Here is a 16,806-nt window from a genome sequence, read left to right on the forward strand (position 1 = left end):
TACAGGCCCCTGCCACCACGTCTGGCTAATTTTTATATTTTTAGTAGAGACGGGCTTTCACCATTTTGACCAGGCTGGTCTGTAACTCCTGACCTCGAGTGATCTGCGCTCCTCAGCGTCCCGAAGTGCTGGCATTACAGGCATGAACCACAGTGCCTGGCCTTAAAATTTTAAAATAATCATTCTGGTTGCTGCGTGGAAAATGGATTAGAGGGGACCAAATGTGGAAGTGGAAGGCCACTTAGAAAGCTGTTACAGTAGAACCCTGATTCCTGACTCCTACAACAAAGCTCCTTTTCCAGGTCCCTGCTTCTTCCTCTCACACAAGGACTCTGCTCTCTCCAAAAGTTATAACAGAAAAAATTAAAGTAAAAAGCATGTGAACTTGTAGTTACTGGAAATTTTCTTAAATGCAAATGAAAATGAGGGAGACGGAAAGGAAAATCATGAAAAAATTCAGACTGCAGAAGCAGCCTGCCTGAAAAGTCACAGCAACAGGCAAAAAATAAAACAACCTTGGGAAAACCTCAGGTTGCACCTGGACAGATAAACAGACAGCTCTAAACACAGATAAACAAGCACAGAAGGAGTGGGGGAGTCTCGACTTCATACTCATACAATGGGCCCCAGTAAAAACTGGGGGCCTTAATAAGTACATTCCTTTCCCTTTAGGCACACTAAGATAGGGAAGCTAGAAACTTATGCAGGGAGGGTAGGGGGGAGGCCTGCAGCTGCAAAAAAATGTCTGGGAACAGACACAGAAGCTTAAGCGACACAAAGCACAGAGCAACACAAACTAAAAGCCTGCTTATGTGATCAAGGAATTGGGTAAAGGCTGATAGAAACTCTGCTCTATGCGAGTAGCACACCTGGTCCCAACTAAATCTTCAGGCCCTAGGAAAATAAGACACCCTCTCCTCAGTAGTCCGTTTATAAAAACCCTGACGTTTTTACTACAACTTGGTAGTCCACTCCGACTGCCCTCTCCAATGTAGAGAGGAGCTTTTCTTTCTTTCACTCTAATAACTTTTGCTGCAACCCCACCTTTGTGTCCATGTTCCTTAATTTTCTTGGACATAAGGACGAAGAACCCAGGGTACTAATTCAGACAATGAGAAACTGCTACATTAAGGTGCATTGGTGAGACTGCAACAAAAATAAAGAATAATTTTTAAACTGTTCAAATGGCGAGCAGTAATGAAAAAACTCAGTGCTCAGGAGAGCACAATACTGTCCTTCACTGCATTGCTAGCATGAATTTTTTGGAAAGTAAAGGTTCTGCTTCAAGAACTAGAAAAGTCAGATTGTTTGATGAAGTACTTACATTTAGGGGAGTCTACCCTGATACATAAGAATTATAGACATTAGTAATGGGAGCTGAGGGCAGGGAGCTATTCATCATTTTTGTACAATGATCAGCCCTTTTTCTTCCTTCCCTTTTTTGGCAATCAATAGCAACATTTATTTCCTAGATCCCACAGGAGAGGGGTAAGGAGCCAAGAAATCCCACATTATAAGATTTGCAGCCTCTGAAGTAGCTGTGTGAATAGCATAATTAAATAATTTCAGGTTTTCTCTGTCTTCTTGAGTCAGTTTTAATAGGTTGTGTTTTTCAAGTAATTTGTCCATTTCATCTAAGTTGTCAAATTTATTACATGAAGTTATGTGTTAATATCCATTAATGTTTGTAGCATCTGTGGTGATGCTTCCTCTTTCACACTGATACTGTTAAGTTGTTCATTTCTTCCTCTCATTTCTTAATTAATCTAGTAGAGGTGACGTATGTTTCATTAATCTTTTTAAAGGAACAACCTGTTGATTTTTGCTATTGTTGGCTTTTGATTTCATAATTTCTACTTATCTTTGTAATTAACTTTCTGTTAAAGTTTAATTCGTTCTTTCCCCTCCAGCTTTTTAAAATTTGTTCTTTCCCCCTCAGCTTTTTAAAAATTATTTTTTGAATATATATGTTTGTACATATTAATGCGGTACATGTGCAATTTTGTTACATGCATAGGCGATGTAATAATTAACTCAGGGTATTTATAATGTCTATGTGATGGGTCCCTTTCAAATCTTCTAGCTATTTTGAAAAATACAATAGATAATTGTTAACTATAGTCAGTCTACTGTGCTATCAAACATTAGAATGTATTCCTTCCATGTGATTAGTCTTTAGTGAACTAATCGAATTGTGTTTCTAAACTTGAAATTTGAGAATGAGTTCCTGAACTTGTGATGACTCCGCAAATGTAGACGCTCTACAAGTTTTAAAGCTACTCAGTCATGCTGTAACGCCATCCTTTTAAAAAGGAAATGTTACTGGTTTTAGCTCTGGTTACCATAGCAACACGTATTAAATGCAGAAAATTTGGGAAAACACACAGAAAAACAAACACATGCAAAGGAAAAACTTATAATTTCTCTACCCGGACTAATCATTGTTAAAATTTTGGTGTGTATTTTGACATCTTTTTTTCTTGTATACTTGTACATATGGTATGCGCCTTTTGTTTTAAAAAAGGATGATACTGGCCGGGCGCAGTGGCTCAAGCCTGTGATCCCAGCACTTTGGGAGGCAGAGGCAGGCGGATCTCAGGTCAGGAGATGAAGACCATCCTGGCTAACTTCTGGTGACCGATCTACTAAAAAATACAAACTAGCTGGGCCCAGGTGGTGGGAGCCTGTGGTGGCTAACAGAACTGAGGCAGGAGAATGGGGCGTAAACCCGGGGAGTAGACTTGCAGTGAGCTGAGATCCGGCCAGTGCCTCCAACTTGGGCAACAGAGACTCCGTCTTAAAAGGATGATACTGCACATAGGATATATACCTCTTTCCCCCACTTAATATATTATGAGTAACTTTCCATGACATTAACTATTTTTCTGTGATGTAGTTTTAAGTAATCACATAGTATTCCATTAAACAAATGTACCATTCTTGATTTAAATATTTCTCTTTTTTGGACTCTGTATGACTGGAAGTTAGCATGAACCAAAGATGCTCTGGCAAACTATACTAGCTCAGTGCTTTTTTACACTTTGAAAATTTCATGCCCCTGTCAGAGTATACACATTATCTTGCCACATCTCGATTATTTAATTCCACTTTTGCAAACCATCTTGAAAGAGGTGGTTTTAAAAAGGCAGAGAGAGATCTTTGGAAATAAAATATCAATTAACCTGAATTTGATGCTAATTAACGAGTGAGCCACAACAGAGCCAATGCTACTTTTCAGGGCTTAAAGTCAGTCATCAGCTAATAGGCATGGCAAAGCAATTGTATTTAATTTTCTACTGACCAAAGAGTAAGTAAGCAGGGCCATTTTGAGTGACAGCCTTCCAATTCTGCAGGAACTTTAAAAACTGACACAAATAAAAAGTTGACAGAAATCGGCAGGGTCAAGGATTATACATATATTTCACCTCACTGTCACAATACACTGTTTTAATACTTTTGGGTTGGGCTGCTCTAAGAAAATACCATAGACTGTGTAGCTTATAAAAATAGAAATTTATTTCTAGCAGTTCTAGAGCTTGAGAGGTCCAAGATCAAGGAACCAGCAGATTTGGTGTCTGGTGAGGGCTTACATCCTCATAGACAGTGCCTTCTCACTGTGTCCTACCATGGGGGAGAGGAAGAGCTTTCGTCTCTGTAGCCTCTTATAAGGGCACTGATCCTATTTATGGGGGCTCTGCCCTCATGACCTAATCACTTCCCAAAGCTCCCACCTCCTAATACCATCATAATGGGGGTTAAGTTTCAACATATAAATTTTGAAGGGACACAAACATTCAGACCATAACAACTATCTTCTATGGTCTCTTTTTTGGCTTCACTCCAAGCTCTTGATAATGGTGCCACAAGAAATTGGAACAAAGATGCATGTAATAGAACCCTGTGAGACCATCTCTAATTGAGGGCATATTACTTTTGCTTTTGGAAAACTCATAAAGTGAATAAGTGAACCCTCATGGCCTGAAAGGGAGGGAAGAAGGCAGATGCTAAAACTCAAGTCCTTGGTACCCAGGACCAAGTCCCATTCCATCCCCGCCACCTGCACCTCCCAAACACTGAACAAAACCACACACTTTCTAATCAACCTTGTTAAAGAATTGGTGGAACAGATCTAGGCAGGGATTAGGGGTCTGAGGAAAACTAGTGCCCCTCCCACGGGGGAACTAAAACCCCATACAGCAGACTTCTGCTGGAGATAGGAATAGCTTCTAAAGTTTTTCATTTTTAAACATTTGTTTCACACATCATACAAAAGTTTAAAATGATCAAAATGTCTGCTGCTTCTTACTGTAGTAGTATTAACATTGGAACTGGTTGTAGTAATAGCTAATACAACAGCATTTACCACACACCAGCTATGGTTCTAAGCACCTTTACTGATTTCATTTCTATATGCTGGATCAATGTCTCAACAGACTGGTCTCTTTCTAAAATTTCTATTTATTGGGTGCAGAAACCGATGGAAAGATTCAAAAAAATCATCAGAATTAATGTAACACTTCAAGTGTTCTTTGTGATGTGTTACAATAGAGAGCCTAAAGATGAATGGACCTTCATCTCTTTCAAGGATAGAAAATGAGAAAACAGTATTAAATTGTTCCAGAAGAACTGACCTTCAGTTTCAGAAAGATCATGAATGAGTTGCTAAAGCACTGTGTAATCTCCTTTCCTGGAGGTCTGTGCTTACTGAACTCACAGCCCTTCTTACCCAATGAAGGCCAGGAACATAAGCAGAGCCCTAGGAGGACGTCAGGAGTGGGCGAGTGTTTCTTCTCCTACCCTATTACTTCCCAAAGGAAAGAAAAGTGGTAGTTGTCAGAACTGGTAAGACTTCAGAAACCAGCTACCTAAATTATAAAACGAGTCTTTTGGAATCAGTCTCCTAGAGTGACACTTTCATCCCAGCATTGTTCTAACAAGCTAGGATGCTGCTGAACTCCCCCAGAAACAGGCTGGTTTTAAGTTCTCATTTCCACTGCTTTCATTAGTAGACATCATTTTTTTTAGAATTAAAATTATGTTCGCTTTTTTGTTATTATTTTAGGGAATTTGAAAATCCAGAAAGCACAGAGCAGCAACCAATCACCACTCATCCACATTCCTACAATCAAAAAAATTAACACATGGCAATTTGACATTTCTTCTAGTTTTTTTTTTTTTTCTTTCCTATTATCTACTTTTAAAAAAATTACATGTGGGGCTGGGCGCAGTGGCTCATGCTTGTAATCCCAGCACTTTCGGAGGCAGGTGGATCACTTGAGGCCAGGAGTTCAAGACCAGCCTGGCCAACATGGCGAAACCCTGTCTCTACTAAAACTACAAAAAAATTAGCTGGGCGTGGTGGCATGTGCCTATGGTCCCAGCTACTCAGGAGGCTGAGGCATGAGAATTGCTTGAACCCAGGAGGTAGAGGTCGCAGTGAGCCGAGATTGTGCCACTGCACTCCAGCCTGGGCAACAGAGCGAGACTCTGCTTCAAAATAAAAAATTACGTGTGAAACATATGACTACGTTCCCTTTTTAAAAGCGAGAATAATACAAATTAAACTTGTGCATTTGACGTTTATCTCTCTCAGTCTTTTTTCTTTATCCTTCATCCTCCAGAGTTAACTACTCTTATGTGCTTGTGCAGTGTATAATGTCCTTTCAGGCCATTTTTATATTTTACATGCATTTTTTCTATAGAGAATATGTAGTAATATTTTGAGTGCAAATGTATTACATAAACACAATATATTAAATACATACATAAATGTATAAAAATACACTAAGAATAGTTTTACAGTTTGATTTTATATTAAAAAGTATATATTTTGACGTGTGTCCATGTTGATACATATAAATCTAGTTCCCTTTTATTGCTGTAGAGTTTTTATATGAGTATATGACACTTTATCCATTACTCTACTGATTTAACATATAGATTGCTTCCAGTTTTTTATTTTTACAGTGTTTCAGGGATATGTCTTTATGTACATGTGCAAGCATTTCTCTAGGATAGATACCAAGGTTTAGAATTGCTAGACTGTATACCACACTTATTAATCTCCTTCAGTTTCTTGGTATTGTGGATGATATTGCTTGTGGCAAGTTTCTTGGTAACTGATAATTTGAGAATTATATCAGTACAGGCCTGACTCAGTGACTCGTGCCTGTAGTCTTAGCACTTCGGGAGGCCAAGGAGGGTGAATTGCTTGAGCCCAGGAGTTGGAGTCCAGCCTGGGCAACATGGCAAAAACCTCGTCTCTACTAAAAGTGCAAAAATTGTGGCTGGGCACGGTGGTTCACACCTGTAATCCCAGCTCTTAGGGAGGCAGAGGCAGGAGGATAGCCTGAGCCCAGGAGTTTGAGACCTGCCTGGGCAATATAGCAAGACCCATTTGACACAAAAAGGAAAAAAACAAAAACTGAGGGGGGAGGATCACCTGAGCCTGGGGAGGTCAAGGCTGCAGTGGGCCATGATGGCACCACTACACTACAGCCTGGGTAACAGAGCAATACCTGGTTTAAAAAAAAAAATTGTATCAGAACACAATCTCTCTCATTTCCTCTCTCTACCATTGTCTTTAGTTCATCTCTGTCTCTTTTTGTCCCCATCTGTCTCGCTTCCTCTCTCTACCATTGTATTTAGTTGGTCTCTCTCTGTGTATGTGTATGTGTATGTCTCTGTCTCTGTCTCTCTTTCCCTCCCATGCACCTGCATATACACCTAAAGACACACATACCCCACTCCTTCACACAGTGTCCTTTCTTTCCTCCACCATATTTTGGTTCTCTGGGGACTGAAGCTTATATAATTTTTGAAGTATCCTCTGAAAAAAGACAAAATTACAAGTACAAATTCTGATTATTCAGAATGGGAGAAGAACTAACACCCTCAGCACTATTAACATTTGGAGTTAGCTAGAGTTCTTTGTTGGGGGAAGTGAGGCACTGTCTTGTGCATTGCAGGATGTTCAGCCGCATCCCTGACCTCCACTCACTAGATGTCAGTAGCACCTCCCTTATTTTGACAACCTAAAATGTCCCAGATATTTCCAAATGTCCCTTAAGGGGTAAAATTGCCCTCAGTTGAGAACCATTGCTCTAATTCTACCCATTCTTTTGGCACATTGAAAAAGAAAGAACACTCTCCAGTTCCTCTTATGAGTCTAACTTTGTCTAAAATCTGATAAGGAAATTAAAATAAATGAAAATGTTCTGTTACTCTTACTTTATGAAGATATGTGAAAATATCTAGCAGTGTCCAAAAAAAAAAAAATATAACATGACCTGAGTTCATTGAAGGAATTCAAGGTTGATTAAATACAAGCAAGTCAAATCAATTAATGTAATTCTTCGTATGAAAAGATTAAAGGAGAGATTAAAGGAGAAAAAGCATTCAATTTTTTTAAAGCAAGGCTATTATATTATATTATATACATAATATATATATTCAGAATGGGAGAAGGAGTTGGAGTCCAGCCTGGGCAACATGGCAAATATATATATATATTATGTATATTATGTAATATATAATATATAATAATATGCATTATTTATTATACCTACTATAAATATATAATTTCAATAACCTTTGAGGTACAAGTAGCTTTTTATTACATGCATGTGTTGTACAGTGGTGACATCTGAGATTTTAGTGCACTCATCACCTGAGTAGTGTACATTGTACCCAATATGCAGTTTGTTACCAGGCTGGAGAGCAGTGGCACGGTCTCAGCTCACTGTAGCCTCAACCTCCTGAGCTTAAGCAGTCCTCCCACCTCAGCCCCCACAAGTAGCTGGGACTACAGGCTTGTGCCACCACGCCTGGCTAATTTTTTTGTATTTTTTGTAGAGACGGAGTTTTGCCATGTTGCCCAGGCTGGTCTCCAGTTCCTAAGTTAAAGTGATCTGCCTGCCTCGGCCTCCCAAAATGCTAGGATTACAGGCATGAGCCACTGTGCCCAGCCTATATGCAGCTTTTTATCCCTCACCTGTCTCCCACTCTCCTCTTTCTGAGTCTCCGAAGTTCATTTTACCACTCTGCATGCTTTTGCATACCCATACCTTAGCTCCCACTTATAAGTGAGAACACTCTGTATTTGATTTTCCATTACTGAGTTAATTCACTTAGAGTAATGGCCTCCAGCTCCATCCAAGTTGCTGGAAAAGACATTATTTTGTTTTTCTTATGCTGAATAGTATTCTATGGTGTATATATACCACATTTGATTTTTCCAGTCATTGATTGATAGACATTTAGGTTGGTTTCGTATCTTTGCAATTGTGAACATTCAATAATTTTCAACACACATTCATGGTTAATATTTCTAGGAAACTATGCATAGAAGAAAACTTTCTTTAACCAATAAAAGGCAACTTCAAAAACATTCAGTAAACTCATATTCAGTGACGATTTTTTTTTTTTTTTTGAGACGGTGTCTCCCTCTATCGCCCAGGCTAGAGTGCAGTGGCGCAATCTCGGCTCACTGCAAGCTCCGCCTCCCGGGTTCACGCCATTCTCCTGCCTCAGCCTCCTGAGTAGCTGGGACTACAGGCGCCCGCCACCACGCCCGGCTAATTTTGTTTTTTTGTATTTTTAGTAGAGACGGGGTTTCACCGTGTTAGCCAGGATGTTCTCGATCTCCTGACCTTGTGATCCGCCCACCTCGGCCTCCCAAAGTACTGGGATTACAGGCATGAGCCACCGCGCCCAGCCAGTGACGAATTTTTTAGAAATATTTTCTTTAGTTTAAGAACGTTAAAGATGATACTATCACTACTTCTGTTGAGCACTGCATTGAATATCTTAGCCTGCCAAATAAATGAAGAACATAGGATAGAAGAGTTGAAAAGGAAAACCCAGGCTTGGCACGGTGACTCACACCGGTAACCTCACACTTTGGGAGGCCAAGGTGGGCAGATCACCTGAGGTCAAGAGTTTGAGACCAGCTTGGCCAACACGGCGGAACCCTGTCTCTACTAAAAATACAATAATTAGCCTGGCGCAGTGGCGTGCTCCTGTAATTTCAGCTACTTGGGAGGCTGAGTTAGGAGAACTGCTTGAACCTGGGAGGTGGAGGTTGCAGTAAGAGGAGATCTGGCCACTGCACTCCAGCCTGGATGACAAAGCGAGACTCTGTCTCAAAAAAAAAAGGAAAAACCAAAACTTGTCTTGCTAAGAAGTCTGACCTAATAGCAAAAGAAAACTGTGGTAAGCAGAATAATGCTTCCTGCAAAGTTGTCCACATCCTAATCCTCTAAACTTATGAATTTTCAGATTGATCTGTATCATTTAAAACAAACAGAAGCATAGTATATGGAATATTAGATAATTCCTATGAATCTGTAGGAAAAAACCACAAAACAAAACAATAAACAAAAAAACCCAGATAAGCCAGTAGGCAAATAGACAAAACAAGCATTTTTGCCCAAGGTGAAATGTGAATGGTCATGGAATATATGAAAATATACTCAATTTCATTAATACTTAGATAAATGCAAATTAAAACCTCCATGAAATACATTTTCACCATTATCAGATAGGCAAAAATTAAAAAGTTGGACACTAACAAGTTTTGGCACGTAAGTATATTGGTAAGGGTAGCGTGGATTAGTGCAGCCAGTGGGAAACAGTTTTTTATCATTTGGTAAAGTGTACATATCCTACAAATCAGCAATGTATATACTAGATATATAACCTAAAGAAATTCTTTCACATGGGTACCTGGGTACCTATAAAAGAGTATTTTAGCACAGTGATTCACAGTAGCAAAAATCTAGAAACAACTCAAATATTTATCAACAGTAGAATGGATTCATAAACTGCAGTATAATCGTTTGATGAAGTACCATACCATAGTGAATATTAATTACAGCTAGAAATTCAACATAACTAAATCTCAAAAGTATAATCTTAAGCAAAAAAAGATGAGTTATAGATGAATATATATACAATGATTTTATCTGAACATTCTTTTAAAAACCAAAACTAAACAATGTATTGTTAGGATGCATATATAAGAGTTAGGACTACATAAGAAGAAGTTAAAAAAAAAAAAAAAAAGATTAACATGAATTTTAAGAACATGCTTACCTCTCTGGCAGAGGAAAGCATATGTGATTTGGGAGTAGTACACAGCTTCTAAATTGTTGGTAATGTTCTATTTCTCATGCTGTATCAATGTTATGTGAGTGCTCATTTGATTACTATTCCTTAAAATATACATACATTTTATCTACACACTTTTACAGTTATGTTTCATGTAAAAGGTAAAACATTTTCAATGGGAAAAAAAGAGAAAATCTTTAATATATCCATGTAATTTACCATATTAATGGATCAAAGGGAAGAAATCACTATCTCAATATGTGCAAATAAACATCTAATAAAGTTCAATGTCTATTTGTAATAAACTCTTAGAAAACTAGGAATGATACTGAGGTTTCTTAACTTGATAAGTGCTATATATCAAAAACCTAGAGCATGAATTATAATTAATGAAGATACTTTGCATTCATTCTAGTTAAGATCAAAAGAAAGATATCACAATCCCCACTGCTGAAGATCCTAGATAATGCTCTAAAATGAGAAAAATCATTAAGAGATTTAAAGATTCTGTGCTGGTTTTTCTCTGCTCACACTTATCTCTTGTTTGTCCCTCAACCTGCGCTATGCCCTGGGAGCCTGATTTCTCTGGCCAGTCACATCTAGGCTTGTTTGCCGCTCTGACTCTGATTGGCTGGTGGGAGACTCTAGCAGGAGACTGGAGGGTGACTGCATTTGGGTAGTGGCTGACTCCTTTGGCCACAGTCCCCATTACACAACACTTTTTCCATGGCTACAACTCTTCCTGGGCTTGGTAACAACTTCCTTGGCTCTTCAGGGCTACCTTCTAGCTGCCACATAAAATGCAAATAAAAAACAAGACAAGAGAATAGCCTGGTATTCTCAACTCACATCGGAAACTGAGAATGCTCATGGAATGTTTGAAGCCCCAGTAAAAGGCTTTTAGGGTAGGGGTCTCCTTTGCATGCTATCTAATGCCTGAGGTGCTTGCACAAATTATTCTTTCCCTTTTAGATGTTTTTTTTAAATTTAATTAATGTTGTTTATATTTTCCTTCTTTTTTATTTTCTTTAGATTTTATGTTCTTTTTCTAATGTTTTGAGTTGGATGCTTGTCTGAATAGTTTTTTTTCTGTCTTAATTTTTTTTATTATACTTTAAGTCCTAGGGTACGTGTGCACAACGTGCAGGTATAATACATAGGTATACATATGCCATATTGGTTTGCTGAACCGATCAACTCATCATTTACATTAGGTATTTCTCCTAATGCTATACCTCCCCAGGCCCCCACCCCCCGGCAGGCCCCTGTGTGTAATGTGCCCCGCCCTGTGTCCAAGTGTTCTCATTGTTCAGTTCACACCTGTGAGTGAGAACATGCGGTGTTTGGTTTTCTGTCCTTGTGATACTTTGCGGAGAATGATGGTTTCCAGCATCATCCATGTCCCTGCAAAGGACATGAAGTCATCCTTTTTTATGGCTTCATAGTATTCCATGGTGTATATGTGCCACATTTTCTTTATCCAGTCTATCATTGAAAGACATCTGGGTTGGTTCCAAGTCTTTGCTATTGTGAACAGTGCCACAATAAACATACGTGTGCATGTGTCTTTATAGTAGCATGATTTATAATCCTTTGGGTACATACCCAATAATAGGATTGCTGGGTCAGATAGTAATTCTAGTTCTAAATCCTTGAGGAATCGCCACACTGTTTTCCACAATGGTTGAACTAATTTACACTCCCACCAACAGTGCAAAAGCGTTCCTGTTTCTCCACATCCTCTCCAGCATCTGTTGTTTCCTGACTTTTTAATGATTGCCATTCTAACTGGCATGAGATGGTATGTCATTGTGATTTTGATTTGTATTTCTCTGATGACCAGTGATGATGAGCATTTTTTCATGTGACTGTTGGCTGCACAGATGTCTTATTTTGAGAGGTGTCTGTTTATATCCTTTGCCCACTTTTTGATGGGGTTTTTTTTCCTTGTAAATTCGTTTAAGTTTTTGTAGATTCTGGATATTAGCCCTTTGTCAGATAGGTAGATTGCAAAAATTTTCTCCCATTCTGCAGGTTGCCTGTTCACTCTGACAGTAGTTTCTTTTGCCATGCAGAAGCTCTTTAGTTTAATTAGATCCCATTTGTCAATTTTGGCTTTTGTTGCCATTGCTTTTGGTGTTTTAGTCATGAATTCCTTGCGCATGCCTATGTCCTGAATGGTATTGCCTAGGTTTTCTTCTAGGGTTTTTATGGTTTTAGGTCTTATATTTAAGTCTTTAATCCATCTTGAATTAATTTTTGTACACGATGTAAGAAAGGGATCCAGTTTCAGCTTTCTACATATGGCTAGCCAGTTTTCCCAGCACCCTTTATTAAATAGGGAATCCTTTCCCCATTTCTTGTTTTTGTCAGGTTTGTCGAAATTCAGATGGTTGTAGATGTGTGGTGTTATTTCTGAGGCCCCTGTTTTGTTCCATTAGTCTATATCTCTGTTTTGGTACCACTACCATCCTGTTTTTGTTACTGTAGCTTGTAGTGTAGTTTGAAGTCAGGTAATGTGATGCCTCCAGCTTTGTTCTTTTGGCTTAGGGTTGTCTTGGCAATGCGGGCTCTTTTTTGGTTCCATATGAACTTTAAAGTAGTTTTTTCCAATTCTGTGAAGAAAGTCATTGGTAGCTTGATGGGGTTGGCATTGAATCTATACATTACCTTGGGCAGTATGGCCAATTTCACGATATTGATTCTTCCTATCCATGAGCATAGAATATTCTTACATTTGTTTGTGTCCTCTTTTATTTTGTTGAGCAGTGGGTTGTAGTTCCCCTTTAAGAGGTCCTTCACATCCCTTGTAAGTTTGATTCCTAGGTATTTTGTTCTCTTTGTAGCAGTTGTGAATGGGAGTTCACTCATGATTTGGCTGTCTGTTAATGGTGTATAGCAATGCTTGTGATTGTGCACATTGATTTTATATCCTGAGACTTTGCTAAAGTTGCTTATCAGCCTAAGGAGATTTTGAGCTGAGACAATGGGGTTTTCTAAATATACACTCTTGTCATCTGCAAACAAGGACAATTTGACACCCTCATTTCCTAATTGAATACCTTTTATTTCTTTCTCTTGCCTGATTGCCCTGGCCAGAACTTGCAACGCTGTGTCGAATAGGAATGGCGAGAGAGGGCATCCTTGACTTGTGCTGGATTTCAAAGGGAATGCTTCCCGTTTTTGCCCATTCAGTATGATACTGGCTCTGGGTTTGTAATAAAAAGCTCTTATTTTTTTGAGGTATGTCGCATGAATACCCAGTTTATTGAGAGTTTTTAGCATGAAGGGGTGTTGAATTTTATCGCACACCTTTTCTACATGTATGGAGATAATCATGTGGTTTTTGTCATTGCTTCTGTTTATGTGATGGATTACGTTTATTGATTTGCATATGTTGGACCAGCCTTGCATCCCAGTGATGAAGCCGACTTGATCGTGGTAGATAAGCGTTTTGCTGTGCTGCTGGATTCGGTTTGCCAGTATTTTATTGAGGATTTTTGCATCAATGTTCATCAGGTATATTGGTCTAAAATTCTCTTTTTTTTGTTGTGTCTCTGCCAGGCTTTGGTATCAGGATGATATTGGCCTCATAAAATGAGTTAGGGAGGATTCCCTCTTTTTCTATTGTTTGGAATAGAAGTTCCAAATAGTTCAGAAGGAATGGTACCAGCTCCTCTTTGTACCTCTGGTAGAATTTGGCTGTGAATCTGTCTGGTCCTGGAGTTTTTTTGATTGGTAGGCTATTAATTATTGCCTCAATTTCAGAGCCTGTTATTGGTCTATTCAGAGATTCAACTTCTTCCTTGTTTAGTCTAGTCTTGGGAGGGCATATGTGTCCAGGCATTTACCTATTTCTTCTTAAGTTTCTAGTTTATTTGCACAGAGGTGTTTATAGTATTCTCTGATGGTAGTTTGCATTTCTATGGCATTGGTGGTGGTGTCCCCTTTATCATTTTTTATTGCATCTATTTGATTATTCTGTCTTTTCTTCTTTATCGGTCTTGCTAGAGGTCTATCAATTTTGTTGATCTTTTTAAAAAACCAGCTCCTGGATTCATTGATTTTTTTGAAGGGCTTTTTTGTCTGTCTCTTTCAGTTCTGCTCTGATCTTAGCTATTTCTTGCCTTCTGCTAGATTTTGAATTTGTTTGCTCTTGCTTCTGTAGTTCTTTTAATTGTGATGTTAGGGTGTCAATTTTAGATCTTTCCTTCTTTCTCTTGTGGGCATTTAGTGCTATAAATTTCCCTCTACACACTGCTTTAATTGTGTCCCAGAGATTCTGGTACATTGTGTCTTTGTTCTCATTGATTTTATTTCTGCCTTCATTTCGTTATTTACACAGTAGTCATTCAGGAGCAAGTTGTTCAGTTTCCATGTAGTTGTGCGGTTTTGAGTGAGTTTCTTAATCCTGAGTTCTAATTTGATTGCACTGTGGTCTGAGAGACAGTTTGTTATCATTGCGGTTCTTTTACATTTGCTGAGGAGTGGTTTACTTCCAACTATGTGGTCAATTTTGGAATGAGTGCGATGTGGTGCTGAGAAGAATGTATGTTCTGTTGATTTGGGGTGGAGAGTTCTTGGGGTGGAGAGTTATCTATTAGGTCTGCTTGTTGCAGAGCTGAGTTCAAGTCCTGGATATACTTGTTAACTTTCTGTCTCATTGATCTATCTAATACTGTCAATGGGATATTAAATTCTCCCATTACTATTGTGTGGGAGTCTAAGTCTCTTTGTAGGTCTCTAAGGAGTTGCTTTATGAATCTGGTTGTTCCTGTATTGGGTGCATATATATTTAGGATAGTTAGCTCTTCCTGATGAATTGATCCCTTTACCATTATGTAATGGCCTTCTTTGTTTCTTTTGATCTTTGTTGGTTTAAAGTCTGTTTTATCAGAGACTATGATTGCAACCCCTTGTTTTCTTTGCTTTCGATTTCCTTGGTAAATCTTCCTCCATCCCTTTATTTTGAGCCTCTGTGTGTCTTTGCATGTGAGATGGGTCTACTGAATACAGCACACTGATGTCTTGACTCTATCTAATTTTCTAGTCTGTGTCTTTTAATTGGGGCACTCAGCCCATTTACATTTAAGGTTAATATTGTTATGTGTGAATTTGATCCTGTCATTGTGATGTTTACTGGTTATTTTGCCTGTTAATTGATGCAGTTTCTTCCTAGCATCGATGGTCTTTACAATTTGGGTATCTTTTTCAGTCACTGGTACCAGTTGTTTCTTTCCGTGTTTAGTGCTTCCTTCAGGAGCTCTTGTAAGGCAGGCCTGGTGGTGACAAAATCTCTCAGCATTTGCTTGTTTGTAAAGGATTTTATTTCTCCTTCACTTGTGAAGCTTAGTTTGCCTGGATATGAAATTCTGGGTTGAAAATTCTTTTCTTTAAGAATGTTGAATACTGGCCCCCACTCTCTTCTGGTTTGTAGGGTTTCTGCCGAGAGATCTGCTGTTAGTTTGATGGGCTTCCCTTTGTGGGCAACTCAACTTTTCCCTCTGGCTGCCCTTAACACTTTTTCCTTCATTTCAACCTTGGAGAATCTGACAATTATGTATCTTGGGGTTGCTTTTCTCGAGGAGTATCTTTGTGGTGTTCTCTGTATTTTCTGAATTTGAATGTTAGCCTGTCTTGCTAGGTTGGGGAAGTTTTCCTGGATAATATCCTGCAGAGTGTTTTCCAACTTGGTTCCATTCTCCCCATCACTTTCAGGTACACCAATCAAATGTAGATTTTGCCCTTTCACAGAATCCCATATTTTTTGGAGGCTTTGTTCGTTTCTGTTTACTCTTTTTTTCTAACCTTGTCTTCTTGCTTTATTTCATTAATTTCATCTTCAATCACTGATACCCTTTCTTCCACTTGATCAAATCAGCTATTGAAACTTCTGCATGCATCACGAAGTTCTCGTTCCATGGTTTTCAGCTCCATTGGGTCATTTAAGATCTTCTCTACACTGTTTATTCTAGTTAGCCATTCGTCTAATCTTTTTTTCAAGGACTTTTAGCTTCTTTGTGATGGTTTTGAACATCCTCCTTTAGCTTCAAGAAGTTTGTTATTACCGACCTTCTGAAGCCTACTTCTGTCAGCTCCTCAAAGTCATTCTCCGTCCAGCTTTGTCCCGTTGCTAGTGAGGAGCTGCGATCCTTTGGAGGAGAAGAGGTACTCTGATTTTTTAGGATTTTCAGCTTTTCTGCTCTGGTTTCTCCCCATTGTTATGATTTTATCTACCTTTGGTCTTTTATGTTGGTGACCTATAGATGGGGTTTTGGTGTAGATGACCTTTTTGTTGGTGTAGATGACCTTTTTGTTGATGTTGATGCTGTTCCTTTCTGTTTGTTAGTTTTCTTCTAATAGTCAGGTCCCTCAGCTGCAGGTCTGTTGGAATTTGCTGGAGGTCCATTCCTGACTCTGTTTGCCTGGGTATCACCAGTGGAGGCTGCAGAGCAGCAAATATTGCAGCACAGCAAATACTGCTACCTGATTCTTCCTCTGGAAGCTTCGTCCCAGAGGGGCAGCCACCTGTATGAGCTGTCTGTTGGCCCCTACTGGGAGGTGTTTCCCAGTTAGGCTACACAGGGGTCAGGGACCCACTTGAGGAGGCCCTCTGTCTATTCTCAGAGCTCAAACACTGTGCTGAGAGAACCACTGTTCTCTTCCGAGCTGTCAGATAGGGATGTTTAAATCGCA

General features: G+C 39.0%; 1 long non-coding RNA gene across 1 annotated transcript in view; it reads left to right on the forward strand.

The window, feature by feature from the left end:
* The window catches only part of LOC103878395, a 59,312-nt gene that overhangs the window by 1,290 nt on the left and 41,216 nt on the right, over positions 1-16,806 (forward strand). The gene's annotated exons all lie outside the window — the stretch shown is intronic.

This window comes from Papio anubis, chromosome 13 (assembly GCF_008728515.1).
Source record: "Papio anubis isolate 15944 chromosome 13, Panubis1.0, whole genome shotgun sequence".
In the NCBI taxonomy this organism is placed as follows: Eukaryota; Metazoa; Chordata; class Mammalia; order Primates; family Cercopithecidae; genus Papio; species Papio anubis.